General features: G+C 40.9%; 1 protein-coding gene across 3 annotated transcripts in view; it reads left to right on the forward strand.

Annotated features, from left to right (window-relative positions):
- ABTB2 (ankyrin repeat and BTB domain containing 2) overlaps nt 1-20,136 on the forward strand; it is a 164,595-nt gene that overhangs the window by 120,619 nt on the left and 23,840 nt on the right. The gene's annotated exons all lie outside the window — the stretch shown is intronic.

The following is a 20,136-nucleotide window of genomic DNA, read 5'->3' on the forward strand; positions in this document are numbered from 1 at the left end:
AATAAATTGTTTTCATATTGCTGATATTGTTGGTCTGTAGAATGTTCTAAAAGTAATTCTAGGCTTGCTCATCAGTGCTCGTGGATCCAGTCACACCAGAGCTTTCTGAGCTATCTGACTTGCAGACGTGCCAAGTTTAACATGTGTAAGTTTGCTGGTGCATTATTTTATTCTAAATATCAGTGAGTATAAAACAATTTATATCAGCAGAAGCACGCTGACTGTACCCATCTGACTGTCGGTGAAAATCCAGTAAAACACTAGCAGAATTCCACAGCTGATGTAGAATTTGTCAGCTGCCAACAGTAAAATTCAGGGCTTGCCAATTTGATGGAAATTCACAGCTCTTCAGCTGGAAAAGCTGTGGACACTGCAAGGAGCCAACTGCAATCACGCAGGGGGCCACCTCATAAGAAAAGAGAAAGCTTCATTCTCGTTTCCCTGTGGAGAGGTCTAGAACACTTCCCTCAGATTTTATTACTTCTCTAGAGAGGACTCTGTTTTGTGAAGCGATTGTAAACAAGTCTGGCATCACTCAAGCAATTGCTTCCTTGCTGCATGAAATCCTTCAGAAAGCCTACTGCACATTCTGCTTTTAGCTGGATGGCTGTTTTTATTGACATGGTTCAAAAGTGACCTAAAAATTTTCTACTTCAACTAGAGTCCTCCCATTATATCTTGCTACCTCATGTGATTCAGGCCCCATGAATAAGCATGCAAACTGTATCTTTCAATAGGCTCAAGCAGGAGAAATGGGCTAGTGCCTACTCTCCTGTGTCATGTTAGCTGGGTGGAAAGAAGGAGCTGAGTTATCTACTTGTGTTTCATCTGTGCAGTATTTCCAGCAACACCTGCTCTAAAACATTATCTGTTGGGAAAGGATATGTATCTGAAGCTGCTGGGAGGAAGACTGTAACTCTTTCATGCCGTTTTTGAGCACTGTTTGCTCAAATGCTATATTTGTCCAATATTTGACCTATTGGTTTAAATCATCATTAGCTAAAACATGATATTTGTCTTGTGACATATAATCCAAATTTACTCTGGCTAGCATGGAAACCAGAGATAGGTCTATGTAAATAGTTCCTGATACAGTCTCAAGATCCTATCCTTTAAATTGATGGTGACCTGAGCCTATTATGCTCTCAGATTCAAATACTCATGCTCAAACCAGACTGAGTGGAGCACTGGCCTTATAGCCCTATTATTTTTTCATACTTTGCAAAATTCAGTCTGTTCTCAGATACATCAGGGAAATGCCACTCAGTTTTACTGGGGAAAAAAATAATCTCAAAGTCACTTGTGCCTGTGCTTTCCTAGAGCACTGCTTTCAAGGGTCTTCTCACTTAGTTTCCTTATCAAGTGTTGCAGTGCTTGATGCAAATAGAGAAATCCTGTGCTATGGCTTTTCCTAAATCCCCAGCGAGTATCTGGTGAAGATGTTCTCATCTCTCTCTCTCTCTTTTTATTATTTTGAAAAAGCATTACTTTGATCTTAACTTAGTACCATTTTTTTTCTTGATGATCTCTAGGTGCTTCATTAGAAATAAATAAAGCCCTCAATTCTTTCCCTCTTGATTAGCTGCATTCTTCCCCTCTGCTCAGAAAATGCCTGGAACACTAAATGTTTATTCTGGAATGGCTTGAGACAGGAGTGATTCAATCACACAGATCAATTTATACAGCAGTATTGATCCATATTAAAGAGAATACTAACAACCCAGTTGCTAATGAGAACTATCTCCAGAAAGTCCTGCTTGGTGTTGCATGGGCATCCAACTGGCAGAGAGGAAGGAAAATCAGGAATAACCTGCAGAGCCTGCTGCTGAGACCTGTGATTGCTTGAGCTGTGCTCTCCACATCACTGGGAAGTATCACTGCTTTCAGTGCTTCAGCTAAGGCTTTTCAGGACAAATCTTTTCTCCAGATGGATGTTTCCAGACTCTCACTGATCTGTCATGAGGCTTTTTTCCCCCTCTACTCTTTTAAACTGCAGGTTTATGGAATTTTATTAAGTGCAATAGCTACATCATTGTCTGTCTTTTAGATTTATCTGTGGCCTGGCCTTTCCTAATTCAGATTTTATATATTTATGTCTGAATTCTTGTCTCTTACAGCCATATTCTATTGTTACCATGATTCATCAGGAAGAGAACTTGATACACTTTGTTCAATGACCTGTGTTTTTGCAAAGGTCTGCAAGAATATAAGTGCTGGGGTCTCTTCTCTGGGAGATCATAGTATCTTTCTGCTCTCTCTACAGCTGCCTCACTAAACACATGAAAGACTTACTGCCATTCCCCTGTAAAACCAGTTTTCTGATAAATGTCCCTTTAGCTTGTTTTGAAGTCTGCTATCCTCCATAAAGACTGAGGGCAGCATCCTGCTCTACCATGCACACTGCTGGGTCCAAGTCTGACCTCGGCTCAGGGACTGTCACGGCTGCAGGCTGTTAGCTCTGACATAGGCATGCAGCCCTGTGCGGATATGTCTTGTAAAGGTTATTGTCTGTAGTTCAACTTGTTTTTCTGTTTGTTTACAGACACACAGAAGTAGGCTTTTGAGTCAGGGCATTTGCCTTTTTTTGCCTTTTTTTTTTCTCTTTTTTTCCTCTCTCTCTCCTCAGGTCCGAAAAGCTGATGGATTTTGACAGAATCTTGAAATTTGTGATCCAGACTCTCACTATATCCAGGTTATCGCGATATAGTGTATGGACGTGCTTACTTCCATGGTGTACATTCAAACTGGTTGGAATTGATTACAGTTAAGTCTAGGTACAAAGAATTAATTTAAAGTAGACCCTGATTCAGGCATTTGTCTTGAGAGAGCATGATCATACACTCACGTTTAACAGTATTTAAATCCCTGAAGTCAACAGGTTGATCTTAGAAAGACACATCAGTGAACGTATTCCAGTCCCAATGCCATAGTTGCATTGCTTTTTTTTATATTTTCTTTTTCCCCCAGAGCTATTTAGATATAAATATACTTATTAAAATATAGGGAAACAGAAGTAACTCTTAAATTGAATTGTGCCATTATAGCATTGCTTGTTTAGAGTAGACATAAAAAATATGTTCTTCTTTGTTTTAAAGATGGGGGAAAAGAGCAACTTTGCTGTTGATGAAAGATGAGTTTGGTAGGTTTAATAGAAGAATAAGAAGGCTCTAAATGGATAAGATCAGCTTCCTTCACTATCGCTCTGGAGAGAGGCTGTTACCATGTACTTTTGCCTGTTTGAGTCATAGACCATTTAACTTCAGTCTTGATTGTGATTTTGAGATATTCATTCACAAGCAAGATTGAGTGAATGGCCTTGTTTCAGAGGCCAGTAAGCTACAAACAACATGCATCTGTTGACTAAAATTAACTGTTTGTTGGCAGCACTGTTCCTGACCTTAGGCAGGATAAAACATGTGTTATGCCCATACTAAAAAGTTACACAATATATTTTAATGTCTTCCACAATTTTGAGAATTGAATTTATATCGTTTATCAGGAGGAGTCAGTAACTTTATCATGCCTGTGGTGAACAGCTTTCACCTTTCTGTTTTTTATGGTGACAGCACATATTACAGCAGTAGCATCTAGCCAGAACAAAACACAGAAACACTCAGAAACTACTGACTTGGAACAGTCACATCTCATGCTAGTGGGACACCTTTTACGTAGGAGCTCATGATATCCTAACTGAAAGACTGAAGAGGGATCTAAAATAAATGCTTGTCATGTTTCTTACTCCATGTGTTATGTATGCTCATATACATACACATGTATGCTTATGCCCTGAGCACCATAGCACTGGTACATGAAGTGAATTAAAAACAAGTCATATTAGTTAAAAGTCAATAGGTAACAGACAGTACTTATGTTTGGCTTTCAGGGAATATTCCTTTGTCTGTCATTGAAGTATTTTTAAGTCTCTCTTTCTCTCTCTCTCTCTTTTTTTTTTTTATTGTTCATTTCTTTATAGTTCAAAGATTGTAAAATTGGAAAGTGAGGTGACCTTGCCAGTAGTGAAGGGAATTAATTGCTAACCCTGAAGATCAGATTCATCCAAGTGTAACTGCTGAAACTGGCAATACAGTCTACTCTGAATTAGATTCTTTTTCAGTCTTTTATGTTGTCTGTGTAAACAAACACTGCTTTTTGTTGTTGTTTTTTTAACTCTGTATCTCACACCTGGGTAGACCAGCCTTTCTCCCATGTTACTGGCTGTAAGCAATTTGTAGTGTAACTAGAGTGTTTCCAAAGTAGCCTGTATCCTCTGATCTTCTGTATCGGAGTCGGGGTGTGGTACAAACATAGGTTATTTAAATTCTCTGCAAAATCGCAAGAAGAATCTCACTGTTATACCAAATTGAACAGCACACAGCAGACTTCATGAAGAGTAAAGAGACTGCTTCCCTATGCCAGCCTTGGCAGCCTTGGAAAAGCATTACAGGTAAACAAAAGCATCTATGGTGAAACAAATATTTGGCTTTAATAGTTGTATCTGAAGCTGTGTGCCAAAAAGTCAGGCTCTTAAGCTGTCTTGAAACCTTGCTGCTGAGCGTGCATTGGTTTCCATAGACAATCATTAAGGAAGGATCTGCGAAGTCTCAGGTGTCACAGATACAAACATACAGGGGGATGGGTCACCTAAAAGATTACCAGGTGCAAATGTGTGACTTGATAGTTAGAAAAAACCACCTGTAAGCAGATAAGCTGGCAGTATAATCTAGAACAGATGCACTCGCCTGATTCCCCAACTGGAAGGGCCGCTGTGCTTCTGAGTCCTGGATGGGTGGACGCTGGGCCAGAGAACTGGAAGTATAGATAGATACTGTGGCAACATCTGGTGCTGCTTCCATGCCAGCCAAATGTTCATATTTCTTGTCACTGCTAATCCACCCTATCTCTGAGCTTGTTTCAACAATTTGCAATTATGTTCCTTTGATCCTGAAAGTCTTCAGCTCATCTGACACAATAGGGATGCAGGAGGTAAATGAAGAGCACTCCAGTAGGACTTACTGACAGAGTCTATGAGAGTCGCATGAACTACATTTGCTGATCGTATCTGAAGATTGTCGGTAAATTATCAAGGTGGCTACTTTATTAAAATGTAACTAAAAAAATCTGATATGTTTTGTGCAGATGCAAGTGATTTTTAAATACTGTATTAGTATGTAAACTGATTGAACGTCAGAGCTGTGAATATCCAGGGTTGGACTGGATGATCTCCAGAGGTCTCTTTCAAGCTAAGTGATTCCCTCAGGTAAGACACAAGGAAGATTTATCAAAAGAGATGTGCTTACTGAGTGCTGTAGAACTATCAGAGATGAGGGATTTGTAAGAAGCAGTTGTTTCTTGCATAAAGAACTAGCATCCCTGGGAGCTTTTCCTGGAGTTTATTGCCTTCACCAATATAACTTTTTACACTGAAATGCAAATCCTGCCCATCAATTTGCTGATCTGTAATAATGAAAAAGTTGGAGAAAGCAGTAGAGGAAAAACATGTATGTTAAAAGATAATGGGCAAATAAAGGGAAAGTAAAATGGAAGAATCTTCATGTCCCTTTTTCTCCTGTGAGACCGTGTTGTTTGGCTTGGTAGAATACCAGTGAGAGTTACACTGTGTTTTGTTATGTGATTTACAGTGAGGAAAAGGACTTCAATTAGCTTCATATCAGATCCTGGGAAGGAGCAAAAAACCATGGAACCCATTTCAAAATATACTGATGTGGTGTATCACTCTAGATAGTGAGTGGGAGTAGTCAGTATGGATTATGAAGGGGAAATCATGTTTAACCAACCTGGTAACCTTTCGTGATGAGATGCCTGCCTTGCTAAATGATAGGAGAGCACTGGATGATGTGCATCTTGACCTTAGCAAGGCTTTCAGTGCCGTCTCCCAAAACATCCTTATTGACAAATTTGATAAGGTATGGGCTAGACAAGTGGTCAAGGAGGTACACCTGGGAGCTGGCTGAGCTGCTGGGCTCAAGGGTTTGTAATCGGCATCATGAAGTCCAGAGGGAGGTCAGTCACTAGTGACACACCCCAGGGATCGATAGTGGGATCAATACTGTTTAATAACTTCATTAATGACCTGGATGACGAGACAGGGCGTACCCTCAGCAGATTTGCAGATGATACGAAACTGGGAGAAGCGTTGATACAGCTGATGGCTGTGCTACTGTTATAGGGACCTCAGCAGTTGGAGAACTGGTCCAACAGGAATCTCGGTTAAGTTATGCAAAGGGAAATGGCACGTCCTGTATCTGGGCAGGAATAAGCCCAGTACATGCTTTGGGCTGACAAGCTGGAAAGCAGCTTTGCAGAAAAGGAACTGGAGGTCCTTGCTGCAAAGACAGTCAACAGCATCCTGGGCTGCATTAAAGAGAAAATGGACAGCAGGAGGAGAGGGGATCCTTCCTTTCTGCTCAGCACTGGTGAGACACACCTGGAGTGCTGGGTCCAGTGCTGGGCTCCCCACTACAAGAGAGAGATGGATGTACTGGAGACAGTCCAGCAAAGGGCCACAAAGATAATGAAGGGAGTGGAGTTTCTTTCATTTGAGGCATGCCTGAGACAGCTGGGGTTGCTTAGTCTGGGGAAGAGATGGCTCAGAGAGATCTTATCAGTGTCTATAAATACCTGGTAGGAGGGGAATAAAGGCAAAACCAGACTGTTCTCATTGGTGCCTCGTGGAAGAACAAGGGCACAAACTGGAATACAGAAAGTTGTATTTGAACATGATAAAGCTTTTTTTTTTTTCCTCTCATGATAAAACCATTGTAACAGGTTACCCACATTGGCTGTGTAGTCTCCATTCTTGGAAGTAATCAAAATCCAACTGGACACAGACCTGGGCAGCCTGCTCTACTGGACTTTGGTTTGATCAGGGGTTTTGGGTGAAACAATCTCCACAGGTACCTTCCATCCTCAGCTGTTCTGTGGTTCCAGTTGCAGTATTTGTCCCTTAAAGTTGTTTTGTGTGTGTCAGCCTGCTAACTTCAGAATCATTGATAGGTATCAAGAAATAGTTTCTGAGAACTGGCTATTCAGTTAGACAGCAGGCAGTTACCACCTACCTAGGGAAGTAATAAGGCATTTGACAGTCTTTGTCCTGCCAGTTACAAAAGATTCTTCTGAAAAGTGCTTTTTTCTGCTTTCATAGGCATTTTACAGTAGATCGCAGTGCTTGCAGAAAATCCCTGGAAAGAGCATCTTTGACCTAAGCCATTTCTGGCAACTGTCCCCCGTTTGCAAAAATGTTTGAAAACTAGGTAGACAATCTTTGGCTCTCTTCTTTAGTAACAAAGAGATGATAGTGTGTGTGTGTGTGTGTGTATGCTACCACCCTGCAATTACTATAACTACAGCTACAGTAATTACTGTAACTGCTGTAAAGATTTCAATGTTAAGTTCTTGGCTTCTGTGCTTCGGTTTCCATCTGTTCAGATAAAAAAGAAGGTGCAAGAAAATAAGAGCCTGGCAACTTCGCTGCTTGTATTCTCAGGGCTGGCACAAACAGAAATCTGTAGTGCCTGTGGGCACCCTGTGTTTTGCATTGTTTATTGTTTGCTATTTTATGATCAGAAGACTAAGCAGCAAATGAGCACGAAAAAGGAGAGAGCAATAATGCAGGAAACTTAGAACAGAACTGTTACAGCATGTTTTACTAAAAAGGCATTTTAGAAATATAGAGATGAATAACGCGATGTCTCCCGGCTTCTTTTTCCAGCTTTGGGACAGTGGCTGCCCATTAAAGTGGTAGAGGACTGACTGAGTCTAAATTTCTCTACTTGATCCTTGCTGGTTTGCCATCATTTAATATCAGCCTGTCTCCATTTTTACTAGACATAGCTCTTTAAAGACAGTATCGTGATACCACTGCAGTGCTTTTGTAACTCATATAAATAAAGAGCAGTAACTCTGTGGACGAAAGGTTCTGAACATGTTGCAAAGGATGATGGTAAAAAGCCAACAAGTTTCTTCTTTTTTCAGTAATTGCTGTTTCCAATTGAAGTTAATATTATTTCCTATTGGACTAAATTACAGACGTGCAGAACTTGCCTGTTTCCTGAGGAAGGAGTTAGCTGGTGCTTTAACAAGGGCCATGCTAAATAAAGATGTAATTCTGAGCTTTGGCTGTCCAGCAGCCATGGTTGGCAGGTTGTAGGGGTTTTCTCTCTTATTGTTGCTGACATCTTTGTAACACAGGCCTAAGAGCTAAGTTCTTCTGAAGAGTAAATGTTTCTGGGTATAATTTATTATAATAGCAACAATCATTCTCCTCTGACCATGTGGAGATTAGAAACTAAGCTTTCCCCGGGGTAATCCTAGATTGAACGTCTCTGCCTTGTTTCCTTCTTAAAGGAGACCCTGGCAGTTTGCTCTTCCTGGTCCCATAGCTACAAGTGCATGTACTGTCATGACCTGATGGTCACTTATGATGCTAGGCTGTACTGTTTTCATCAAGTGTTTTTACAGTAAGTGCTGAACCGACTGTTTTTAAAAGCATGTCTGCTCTGCAAGACAAATCCCATTTAAATGAGTTACATGTCTGAGCGGATTCTCTCATGTTTGTGGATTCTTCTGGGGCTAAACAACCATGTGCTGATACAATGCATGCTGGTCTAACGTGTTTGCTCAGAAAGGAAAGAGGCTGAATGATGTTTTGCTCTCGCTGCTTATCAGCATAAATCTGGAGTGATTGCTGAAAGGGGTACTTTCTGTCTGGAGTCAAACTGCTGGGGCCTTCAGTTCCACTGAAGTCTTTACCTAAAGTTCTTTAATGCATGGATTAGAAAGTAAATCATAAAGGCTAGAGAACAAGTAAGAGAGGCAGAAACTGTATGTTTTTATTCCCAGGCTTGCTGGAAAACTCTTCTACTGTAAGCAGTTCGCTTAGCCACTCTTCACCTCTTCAGCTCCCTTCAGAAATGCAAGACATCCTTCCAGAGAAATATGGGGTCTTCTGACACAGGTGCTTTAGAATCACTAGTATTTTTCAGTAGGAAAGGATGAGTTGCCTATGAGACAATACTAGAAGATAGGCAAGCTATTTGAGAGGAGTATAAGCACATTAGCATGAAATTATAACAGGACTCACATAACCTGCTCAGGACACATCTTGTTGCAATTATATTGCTTCCAGCATCCAGACTGTGTGATTAAGAGTTACTTCTGTGCAGCACTGCACTGTGCCAGGTAGTCAGTGCTAAGTTCCCTGTTGTGACTGCCAAATTCTTCAGGAAGGATCTCTCTGAAGAGTTAATGCATTAGAACATCACAGAAACATATGTTCCTTAAATGACTTTCCATCTGGGCATTCTTACTTATACAAGAGAAGTTACAATAGTTTAATTAACTGACTTTGGAACCTCTTCTTGTCTACTAAAATCTCTATGTTGAGACACTCAGTAGGCTTAATCTTTGCTCAAAGGTAAGTGACCAAGCTAACTTAAACTGACTACATGTAGAAAGGTTCGTTCACCCTGGTGTAGTGGTGCATTATATTTTTGGCTAAGTACAGCTTTATCCATATAGTCAGGGCTCAGAAGTACCTGATGTGAAGAAAAGGCAAGTGAAAACTAGTTTATTTCTCAAAGATTTTTTTTCCTTCAAGGTAAAAAAGAAGTCTGGGAAGAAAGACTTCTCTTTTCCGTCTTTCACATACATTTTATTGTTCCTTTGTACTTGGGATGCAGAGCACTGGGTGTTGACAGAAGGGTTTATTCAAGCAACAGGTAATGAAGTGTAGAGTAGACAAAGATTTTGAATGATAATTTGTTTTTCAACAAGTTGAAGAAAAATAATTGTGTGCATTGTACTTGGCATTAGAATTGATGTATGTTTAACTTTGTTATTTTAAACATATTTGATGTTTGTGTTTCTAGATCTGCTTTCTGACAGTAGAGTTTTAAAAGTACTCAAAATAAAAAAATAGGCTTGTAACATGGTATTAAAAACAAGAACATGATGTTTTGTTATGCCCTATTAGCTGAGTTGCTAGCTGGAGCTCGGAATCCCTCTGTTCCTGCAGTAGCTGCAGTGCTGCACCCTTCGCAGTGGTCAAAATGAAGCAGGGTGAACCTGTTACAAGAGCGAGTTTTAGGTGTGTATAGGAAAACTTCATTCTCCTACCCTCCATTAGAATGTTTATCTGATCTGCTTATATAAGACTGTGGAAGTGTGCCTTTATAGGGAGAGAGAGATGGGGTAAAAGATAGCCTTGATATGGAGAGCTGGATGACAGCTGGGCTTTGTAACCTACCTCCAAGCCTGTACCGCACTGCTGTACTTAGTCATCTGCAAGCTCAGCATAAAATCTGCAACTCTGGAGTTCAGAATACATGAGCTACAAAGCTTTGGTAGTATGACAATTTGCTCTGTAGGAAGTATTGCTTATGCCATAGTGCATGCTTCTGGCTGCCTGTCTGTGCTACTATTTGTGCCGGCAACTGCATGTATGATCGTGTCAAGATTGGAGGGTAAGCGCCTTTACATCTCTCTTGTTCGCAAGATTGTAATTTGTGAAGATTCCCTCAGTTTGTGGTAAAGAAATGCATGTGTTTTGAGGAATAGATGCAAGTTACCTGCTAGATTCTGCAAAGTGTATGTGGACAACGTTGTCCTGGAAAAACTGAGAGAGCAGTTGAGTGAGTTATCTTTATAAGCTGGCAGTGTTTGAAAGACTGGAGAACAGGCTTGTCAAAGTTCATATTTTGTCAACTATGGCTAGTGTGTAGCACATAAATTCATTATAGTGGGAACTCTACAACATCTGACTTTAGATCTATGGACCTCTTTCTAAGAGAAAGGAACGCTGATTTGAACAGTGATTCAGTATTCATTGAAACGAACAATGATCCAGTAGAGATGGTAGGAGGCTAGCAATACTCAAGGTGGCAAAATCCTCTTAGTTTAACTTTAGATATGTCCTGTCTACGTTGTTCTTGATTAGAGCAAACTGTTTTCTGCTGAAAAATCTCCCTCAGGTATATGTTGAGGTACTGAAACACGAAATTAGTATTTGACATTTACTGAGAGTTCACACACTACAACAGTCAAAACAAGAGACTGCTCAGCTGCAGTTCTAAGCATATCTAAGTAACCATGCTGAAAGCAAACTTGATAGCTGGAATTTATGGCATCTGCTGAGAAACACTGCAACTCCAAATGTTGAAATTTAATGCATGAATGCTTTAAACTTAGGATATTTGGAAACCAAAAGACTTTGAGCTCTACCTGTTATGTTCACCTATCAGAATCCCATAATTAAGCAGTTATGTCCTCCATTTTTAGTACCACTTGGGTTCATTGATATCCATTGATATGACCATAAAATCATGGTTATATAAGCAGAAAGTTTGAAACTTGGAGATTTCACAATATTAAACACATAATGGAAGTGTTTATGCCACAAGTCTGGCATAGAATGACTGTACCTTCATCAACTAAGAAATTAGTTGTTTTCTTTAAATTCAAGACTCTTCCATTGCTATTATTATACTTACCATATCTATAAACTCATGTGGTGCCATTTATGTAATTATCTAACGCAAAATGAAAAACATATAACTCATTATGCTTTCCAGTACACATAGAAACACATTCATTCACCAGTAGTAATACACATCTTTGGGTGACACAGGACTCTTCATTTCTGCATAGCAGCAGCTCTTTTCAGTATTTTAAGATGACCCAAGGCACAAAATTGAAGCTCTTTGAAGATACAAGTGGAATATGTTCATTGAACAGCTTGCCAGTAAGACGAAATGGTGTTCTCTTGCAAAATAATAATTAAAAAATGCCACAGTGGCATCTATTTCATCTATAATGTTATTCCTCCTTATAAGATTTCATTAATGACCTATCTCATGCGTGTTACCTGGCACTGACTTTGAGAGATGAGTACTGCCTATTCATTCACAAATGCTACACCCTGTGGGCTTGATTGCCTTTTATTCAAGAAAATGGATTCTGAAATTCTGGCTATTTAGTGAGACCCTCTATGATTGTAGTACAGCAGATGGAACCTGAGTTACATACTTACACTACTGGGTGGAGTGGATACCTGGTTATAGTGTGTACTTAAGAGAGCTCCAAAATCAGCACTAGTGTGTTCCTTATGCCAAATTACTTTCTGGAACTTCTCAGATTGCAGGAATGTGAAAAGCCATTTCATTAGGAAAACACTGACGTCAGCATCAGGTGAGCTTCATTTACAAGAAGGCTATGCTCACAGTAGCATGACGTGGCATGGAAGTGTAACATCAGTCAGGCAACTAGAAAATAAAAACTTCATCAACCTTTTCATTGTTTTGAAAATGAAAGAGTCATCTTTTAGCCTTGAAACGTTTAGCCTCTATATAACGTGATTTTGTGTTTGAAAATTTGTCTTTTGAAATATTAATTAGGTTTTGGCTTGTGCTGTAAGGTAAATGGAAATGTTTCCCTATTTATTGTGAAAACCCTTTGCTTTTGTCAGGATTGTCTTTGTTTAGCAGAGCAAACTTCTGCAGTTGTAATTAATTAAACAGTTTTGAGTATTCCAGAACTGCACAAAAATATTTCTCTTCCTGGCTTTTTGTTCACACAGTTGCAACTCGGGAGCTTCAGGCAATTTTCATAAGCATGGCAATGCTCTGCATTCAGGATTTTACAACTGGGCCCTGAAAATTAGTTCTGTGATTGAATCTGGCAGATTGGTTTTGGCTTGAGAATCAGCATATGTTTTTAACATATGCATGTTGGCAAATCAGATTGAAGTCATAACTAACAGGCCTGTTATCTCAATCCTACTAGTGCTTGTGGGAATTAACTATAATGGGCAAAAAAATGATGAAGGAGGAGTCGCAGCACTGGATAGTGAAGAGCTACAGTGACCCCAGATAAATCTGCTTGCAGGTAGCACAGTAATTATTATTATTATTATTTTTAATTTGCCAGCCTAGCTCCTGGAACGAGCCATAGGAGTTACCTCTTGGTTTTTCTGGCCACAAGATCAAGGCTAATCCAAGAATAACAGACAAACCATTCTGGCTTGCTGCCTGTGTTTATCTCTGCCTATCACATAGCATGCTGTTACAGGCTCTTTTCTTTAATGCATGTAGTTTGTATGCGTGCTGCGCTCCAAACTGGATCAGTGTTTTCTTTTGCAGCAGGAATTGTGCTCATACCACATGGCAGGGTCTCCTCAGCCAGTCCGTTTGGGGTGGGTCCCAGTGTGGGGCCCCAAATGGCAAACTGGTTTGGGGTGGAACAATATGTGCCGGCCGTTCTGAAAACTCCCCGGGGCCCTTTTGAGGGAATAACCCAGAAAATCCACAAGAATGGCCTTTCTCCTTTCTTACTTTTGAGTAGTCAATGCTGATGACTTAAAAAAAAAAAAAAAAAACAAAAAAAAAAAAAAAAACACACACAAAAAAAAACAAAAAACAGGGGCACAAAGGGAATTTTTAAGATTTTCCACATGAAGTGATTTTTAAGGACAGTTTGAGGCAGTTTGTGACCTGCTGTGTAACTAAGCACAGGCCACATGGCTTGTAGGAAGCTGAACTGTAACACCAAAACCAACAAGCAGCACATGTGAGAGGCAGGCAGACATGAAGCATCCTTGCTGCTGGCCGCAGAGTGCCCAAGGGGCAGCAGAGGTGTGCCCGTGCCCATGCCCTGCCTGCTCAGGTAAGTGCTGCTTCCTTCCCAGCAGCAGCTCTGAAAGGGCCGGGCCGTGGTTAGGTCTTCTCCTGGCAAAATGGGTGGCTTGGAGACCAGGGTGGCCACCTTTCTTTTATGACCTGGGAAAGGCTTAACAGGCACGATGCAAAGGAGCAGTTCATCCAGAAGACCTGATCTGACCAGAGCCACTGCTCTGTTGTGCAGAGAGCCCGTGTCTCAATGCCAGTGTGAGGAAGCTCGCTGCTGGTCAGAGACCGGATTTTAGAGCCAGGTCCTTGGGAGGAGATGTGTAGAATTGACCTCTGCTTGGCTGGTGGTAAGCTCACAAGCACAGGTCATTGGCAAGTGCCATTTTCAGTGAGTAGCGTGAGATTCAGCAGGTGTAACAGCAAGTCTGTCCTCATAGTTACATCTGATCTTCATGTAAGTAATTTAAGCATACAGCTGTCTTTTAATTTGAGGTTAAGACTGCAATTAGGTCCAGAGTCATGCAAGAATTCACCTCTTAGTTTATCTGCCTGATTGTTAGCAGTAGTGCCTTTCTGCTTATGGAGAATTTCAGGATGTTGAAGACTCAGCAGGAGCCAGAAGAGAAAAAGCAGTGGTACTCCATTCCCCCGCATCTCCTCTGCTGCGGTGGTTACTGGCAGTGACAGGCAGGTATCAAACAGCTCTGCGTGCACTTGGAGGGGGCAGATGGAAGTAAGTCACATCCTTGACCACATCACTATGGCCATACTGTTGTACTTAAAGCTATCATGTATATCTGTCTGACTCGTATCATCACCTACGTACGACTTAAGTTGGTTTTAATTATTTTACATCTGTCTGTAAACCAAGAATTCCTTCTGTTGCAACTCGCAGATGTTACAAATGTGTTTTTCTAGAGTGCACATTGCTCATTCTAGAGCAGCAGAAGTATTTGTTTTCAGACTGAAAAGTGATTCCTCTCCCTGTTGTTAAAGTTTATAAAATGCAATTACAATAAATAATAAACCATAGACTTGAGGACCTTTTAAGATTCATAGTGAGTTCCTAATGATTTCGTCACACTTTTTTGTTGTTGAGCTTGAATTTAGTTTTTACTTTGATTTCCAGCTAACGTGGAGTAAAACTTGTCTGCCGCACTACATTTGTAAGTGCAGTTTGCAGACAAGGGCAGAAAAAGTGGTATGCACGGTTGCTAGGATTGCTAAGAAAGATCAGAGCTGCCATTTCTAGATTTAAACTATTCTTGTACTGTTTTATGGTCTAAAAGCAGAGGAAATTGTGAAGGCAGATTCAGTGGAGAAAGGATCCCAATAAATGTAATATTATCCAGATGTTATTCATTCTGTTTGTGTCTGAAGGCTGAAGGCTAACTCACTAAACTCTAGAAGTTAGTGTCATGGCATATCCAAGCCAAGACCTTAGCAGCTTGATAACGATCCACTAAAATTTGAGAACTCTTTATCTTCTAAGACCTGGGCCAATCATTGTTTCAAGGGAATTGAGAAGAAAACTTTCTCTTTCGGCCAGTTGGCTGTGATAAGATTTTTTTCCTTTTCTGTGACTATGTGGGACTGTTTGCTTTGAAAGACGTGGCATTAGCTGAGATGATCAGAACCAGCATAGTAATTCCTATCTTTTCTCTGTAAATGTGGTAGCTTTTTGCAAATTCAGTAAATATTTTGAATCTGAAAGGAATGGCTCCAGACTTAAGCTGTTTGTGTTTTGGAGCACAGATTTTGTGTTTTTCTTGTTATTTTATTCACATATAATTACATACCCAGAGAATTTTCTTTTCTGCAACTTGAAGAGGGGTTTAATGTTGGAGAATCCAAGCTGTAAATATGCCACCGTTTTCCACATCGACATTACATGGTTTGGTTTTGGATACTCTGTCTTGCCTCAGAATCTTTTCCTTCTCCAATTAATCAGCCCTTGCTCTGTTTTCTTTTGGACTCTGTTGCTATACTTGGGGTTTTTCCATCTTGGTGTAAAGTTCAAACAGAGCATCTTCTAGCCGCCCTCCTACATGATTCACCATTTAATTGCAGATCGGTCTAATTCCCACCTTTTTTCCCCTAGACAGTTCTGCTCATTGTACGTTTGTCTCCCAGGATCCCTACCTAGGAGCCCTGAAAAGCCACAAAAAGCCTGCTTGGCCTTCCCTTAACTCAGTCACTCCCAGTATTCCTGCTGGTCTCAGTACTCCCTTCTCTTTGTACACAAATGCAAAGTGACTTTTCAGTTTGTTCCTTTACAAAAAGAGAGAGAACGGGTGAGACCGAGGTAGAGCTTTTTATGGCTGTTCTTAAATCAGTTTGTGTTGGTGATCTTGAGGTTATTATTTTAGAGTAAAATGGGGCTGAACCATAGAGTTTGGTTCTAGCATCAGACTTAAACATTAGTTCATTGCGCTGCACAGAAGCCCCTGTTCCTTTCTCAGTTCCTTGCAAAAAATAATGATCCAAAGCTTTGGGATTCCTCTGTACCTGTAGCCTGGGTGTAGTTTCAGTAAATCAGACGAGGAAGAGTTGTTACAGCCTACCCTACCCTGACCACATGTAGCCTGATATTTATACGTGCTTTGCAATGCTGGAGTTTGTATGTGTTTAAAATGTTAACAGGGACTTATAGAGCAGATGTTGCAGATGAAGGGAAGAGAAAGCTGTTCTGTCAAACCATTCAGAACAACGTGATGGGAGGCTATTGCATGAATGCCTCAGGACCAGCTCTGGCTGCCAAGAGAGACAAATTTTGTCATTCTCACCTGCTGCCATTAGGACAGTATTTTCTTTCATATGTTAGAAGACAATTTTTCTGTATTGCTTTTGCTGTCAGTGTTTGCCACCCCCTCTTTGTCTTGCTGCAGCTAAACTGGAGGCTGGGAACTAGCACAGGAGGAGAAGAGGTGGTGACAGGCAAAATGTCTCCTCCTTCCCCCACTCCCCCTGCCTTCAGCAGTCTTGTCGCTGGAACCTGCAGGGAGGAGGCAGGAACTGGACGAGGTGGCTGTTCCCTGTGGGACTGCTCACTGTTTCCATCTGAGGAGGCAGGTGTGCCTCGCCTCTGAAAGTCGAGCTCCCACTGCATTTTCTTTGCATTCAGTGGGGAGAAAAGATGGCATAATCTGACTCCTGTAGAGGTCTTGCCTCTTTTGCATACAATTAACTTCCTTCTGCCAAAAATGCCTTGGCCCTAGGGCTCTTAAAAATCCTCCGAAGAGATCACTTTGGGGACTAGTTTCTTTGTGATGGATGACCTAACACTGCAAGTCTGTGATCCCACAGCATATCCTCAAGGACTGCCACACATGATCTCTCCACATGCCAATTGTTTCCTAGGCAATTTCTAATCAAATGAGTGCAGTGCATTTTCCAGGAAAAAGCTACAACCACTTTCAACAAATGAACTCGCTGTAAATTCTCTGCCAAGTGCTGCTGCCACCATCCTTCTTGATTATGTCTACATAAAAGAATGCAATTTTGTTCAAATGAGGGGAAAAAAACCAACAACAATAGATTCCATTCTTTGTCAGAGCACATCACGCCCATCTCCAACCTGATCCCCTTGGGAATGGAGTGGCTGTCCAGTTCTGAGTGGAGAAAATTTCAGAGAACCTACAGATAAAATATTGATAGCTCATGATGGTATCAGACATTAATGTGCTTCTATACGAAGCATATAGTAAGTGAGGAGTGTCCATTTTACTTTCTGCTGCTGTGTACTTTCCCAGTTTACACGTAGCATTATTCTCTTATAAGACAACTTAATGACAAGAAACTGAACGAAGCAATGGTGGCATTCTTCACAGAAAACAGTGTGTGAGAAAACAGAGTGAACTACCACTGGGACTACGACAGATTCCCAGGGCCAGATCACTTCATGTGCAGAATTTAATGAGCTGCCAAATGCTTCTAAATGTCAGAAAATCATGGGGAAAATGCACAGTACTGAACATGGCACAGACAGAAATGCATAGATAGAAATTCATTTTTTAGCTTGCGGCATCTCCCGGTTAATTTTCCATGAAGGTTTCTCCCCTTCCTCCTCCTCCAGTGCTTCTCAGACTGTGAAATGATCAGGGTTTCCCTAGAGGCAGATGGAAGCCCAGGTTAAGGGCCACAGGGATGATAATGGCATGTATTTTCTAGAAAAAGAGTAATTGCGTTTATTTTCTTAGTGCAGTGCAACCCAGTGTTGGCATTTCCTTCAGCTGACCTGCATCTTTCTCTCTGCTCACATCATGCAATAACACAGCTCGTTGGATGTACCGGCAGCGAGCAAAGTAACACAGAGGTGTTCCTGCTGGCAGGCCGACCAGCACAGCGTGAAGAAAGGGAATGGCTGGATAAAAGGAGAAGGAGGAAGAGTAGAAAGTCCATCCTCAAGCTCAAAATTTTCTGGAGAAGTAAAGCCTTTGCAGCAAAGTAGAAACTGATGTCATTATAAGTCACTCCTGATAGAATAATGATTTATCCAACTTGCACAATAACATGAGTGCTGGGACAGGGACAGATTAGGATAGCAGCAAGAGAAATGCATCCTTCCTGACTCTTCTTATTACACTCTGAAATCTGCTTTCCTTTGGGCACAGAATAAGTAAGCAGTCTGTTGAGATGTGAATTCTAAAGCCTTTGAAAAAAAAAAAAGTTGTGATTTAAAAAAACAAGGGAAAAAAATAAAAAAAACACCATTCACCTTTTTCCTTCCCTTTCCTCCCCAGCCAGGTTTTTCATGTTGAAGGTCTGCTTGTGCGTGCAAGCCACTTATAACCCTGGCACATGCTAATTTTTACAGAAAGGATATTTCTTCGTGGTACGTGTTATTTCTGGTGCAGACATGAAGGTATTTGCTGTTGGCTGAGCACAGTCTCTTGCTGCAGGTCACCAGGTTGCTCATTACCTGATGAGATGATCAGGACTGTGCTGGATCGACACGGTTCAGTCTGGCGAAGTTCCTGACACGAAAGTGTCAGAGACACTGTGATGTGGCCTTAAAGGCAAAAGTGAGCATGGCCACAAAACGTGGTAGATATGGTCACTTGTGAGTTTTTCATTGCTCCTGAGTATTTTGTTCTGGTGCTTTTAGCCTTTCTTTCTGTGCTGACCATGCAGGGAGCTTTGAATCCTCTACTAGAGGCTCTGCTGAGTACAGAGAAAGTTCAGATCCTGAATTTAGGCTCCCCCCTTCAGTGTTTGATGTTACGTTGGCTCTGCTGCAGGCCAGATAGAGGTTGAAGTTCTCTGGAGCTGACTGCTGAATACATCTCCCAGCCACGAGTTGTTTGGGATTGCTGCTCTTCCCTTAGGGGAGTCAGTCAACTCTGAACTGGCTGTGCTACGTATTGGCTGGAGTGATTCATCTGCGTATCTGGGGCAGTTACAAAGCCTAAATGGGTTGGGGAATTAAAGCTGAGCTCCAAGGTCTTTCAGCTGATGAGCTACTGGGTAGCTTTCAAAGTCAAGAATGTAGGAGCCCGAGTATTTTGGTTGCTTGACATAGAAGCAAACTATGATGCAGAAGGAGCAAGCCCTGTTAAGAACACCCTTGCATTGGCAATCCAGGATTGATCAGATGTTTAAATGGACCTGTGGTTTTGTAGATGCTTCTTTGCTACTCATGAGAAGGGAAAAAGCAGAGGGAAAAACAGCACACTTGTCTGTGTGAGTAAAGAGAAAATGGCACCTTATTAGTGTGCTTTGCAACTGGCAAAATGGAAGCAGCACGTATTTTATGGGGGTAGAGTTATTCCAGCCTGAAGGTTGTTCAAAGCCATACAAAGGCAGTTCTGCCTACAAATCCCATTATTGATGAAATGGTTTCTAATGGGATCGGCACTGCTTACTCTTACTGTGCTCGCATATGTGCGCACACACATCCATGCACAGCTTTGAAAATGCCTTTCATAGATTCAGCTGCTTTCATTAATATCAAAATCATTTTATATTTTCTGGTATGTATCTTTTTTCTATGAACTTTCTAAAGGAACTGGTATCTTCTACCCTCGCTTATTTTCTTTTAAATGCTTAAATGAAAAGGGCTTTTTTCAGCATTAATAAATTCATAACTAGAAATGGGAAAGGTGTTTTCAATTACAGCTGGGACTTCGGAGCCTTGCATCATGGTGGCAGGTATCCTTGGGGAAAAAAAATCAAGCAAGTAGTAGGTCACTGTGGCTGTGTATTAAGAGTACAGATGATATATATTGTGTATGAGACTATTATGATACCCACATATTATTGTGTAATTTCAGCGTTGTGTTCATTCATACAGGAGTAAAGGGGGACTCTTCATAAACTAGCCCAAAATGACTCTGCCTGCTATTGTTATTACTTTATTTATATTGCTTTATTTTACATTTATTTATATTGCTTTATTTATATTGCTTGCAATCTGTCATACAGAGTAAAACCTCACTGTACTGGGTGCTGTACAAATTGGGGGTAGCTAGATTGCTTTTCTGCAAGTTGCTTACAG

This window comes from Anser cygnoides, chromosome 5 (assembly GCF_040182565.1).
Source record: "Anser cygnoides isolate HZ-2024a breed goose chromosome 5, Taihu_goose_T2T_genome, whole genome shotgun sequence".
In the NCBI taxonomy this organism is placed as follows: domain Eukaryota; kingdom Metazoa; phylum Chordata; class Aves; order Anseriformes; family Anatidae; genus Anser; species Anser cygnoides.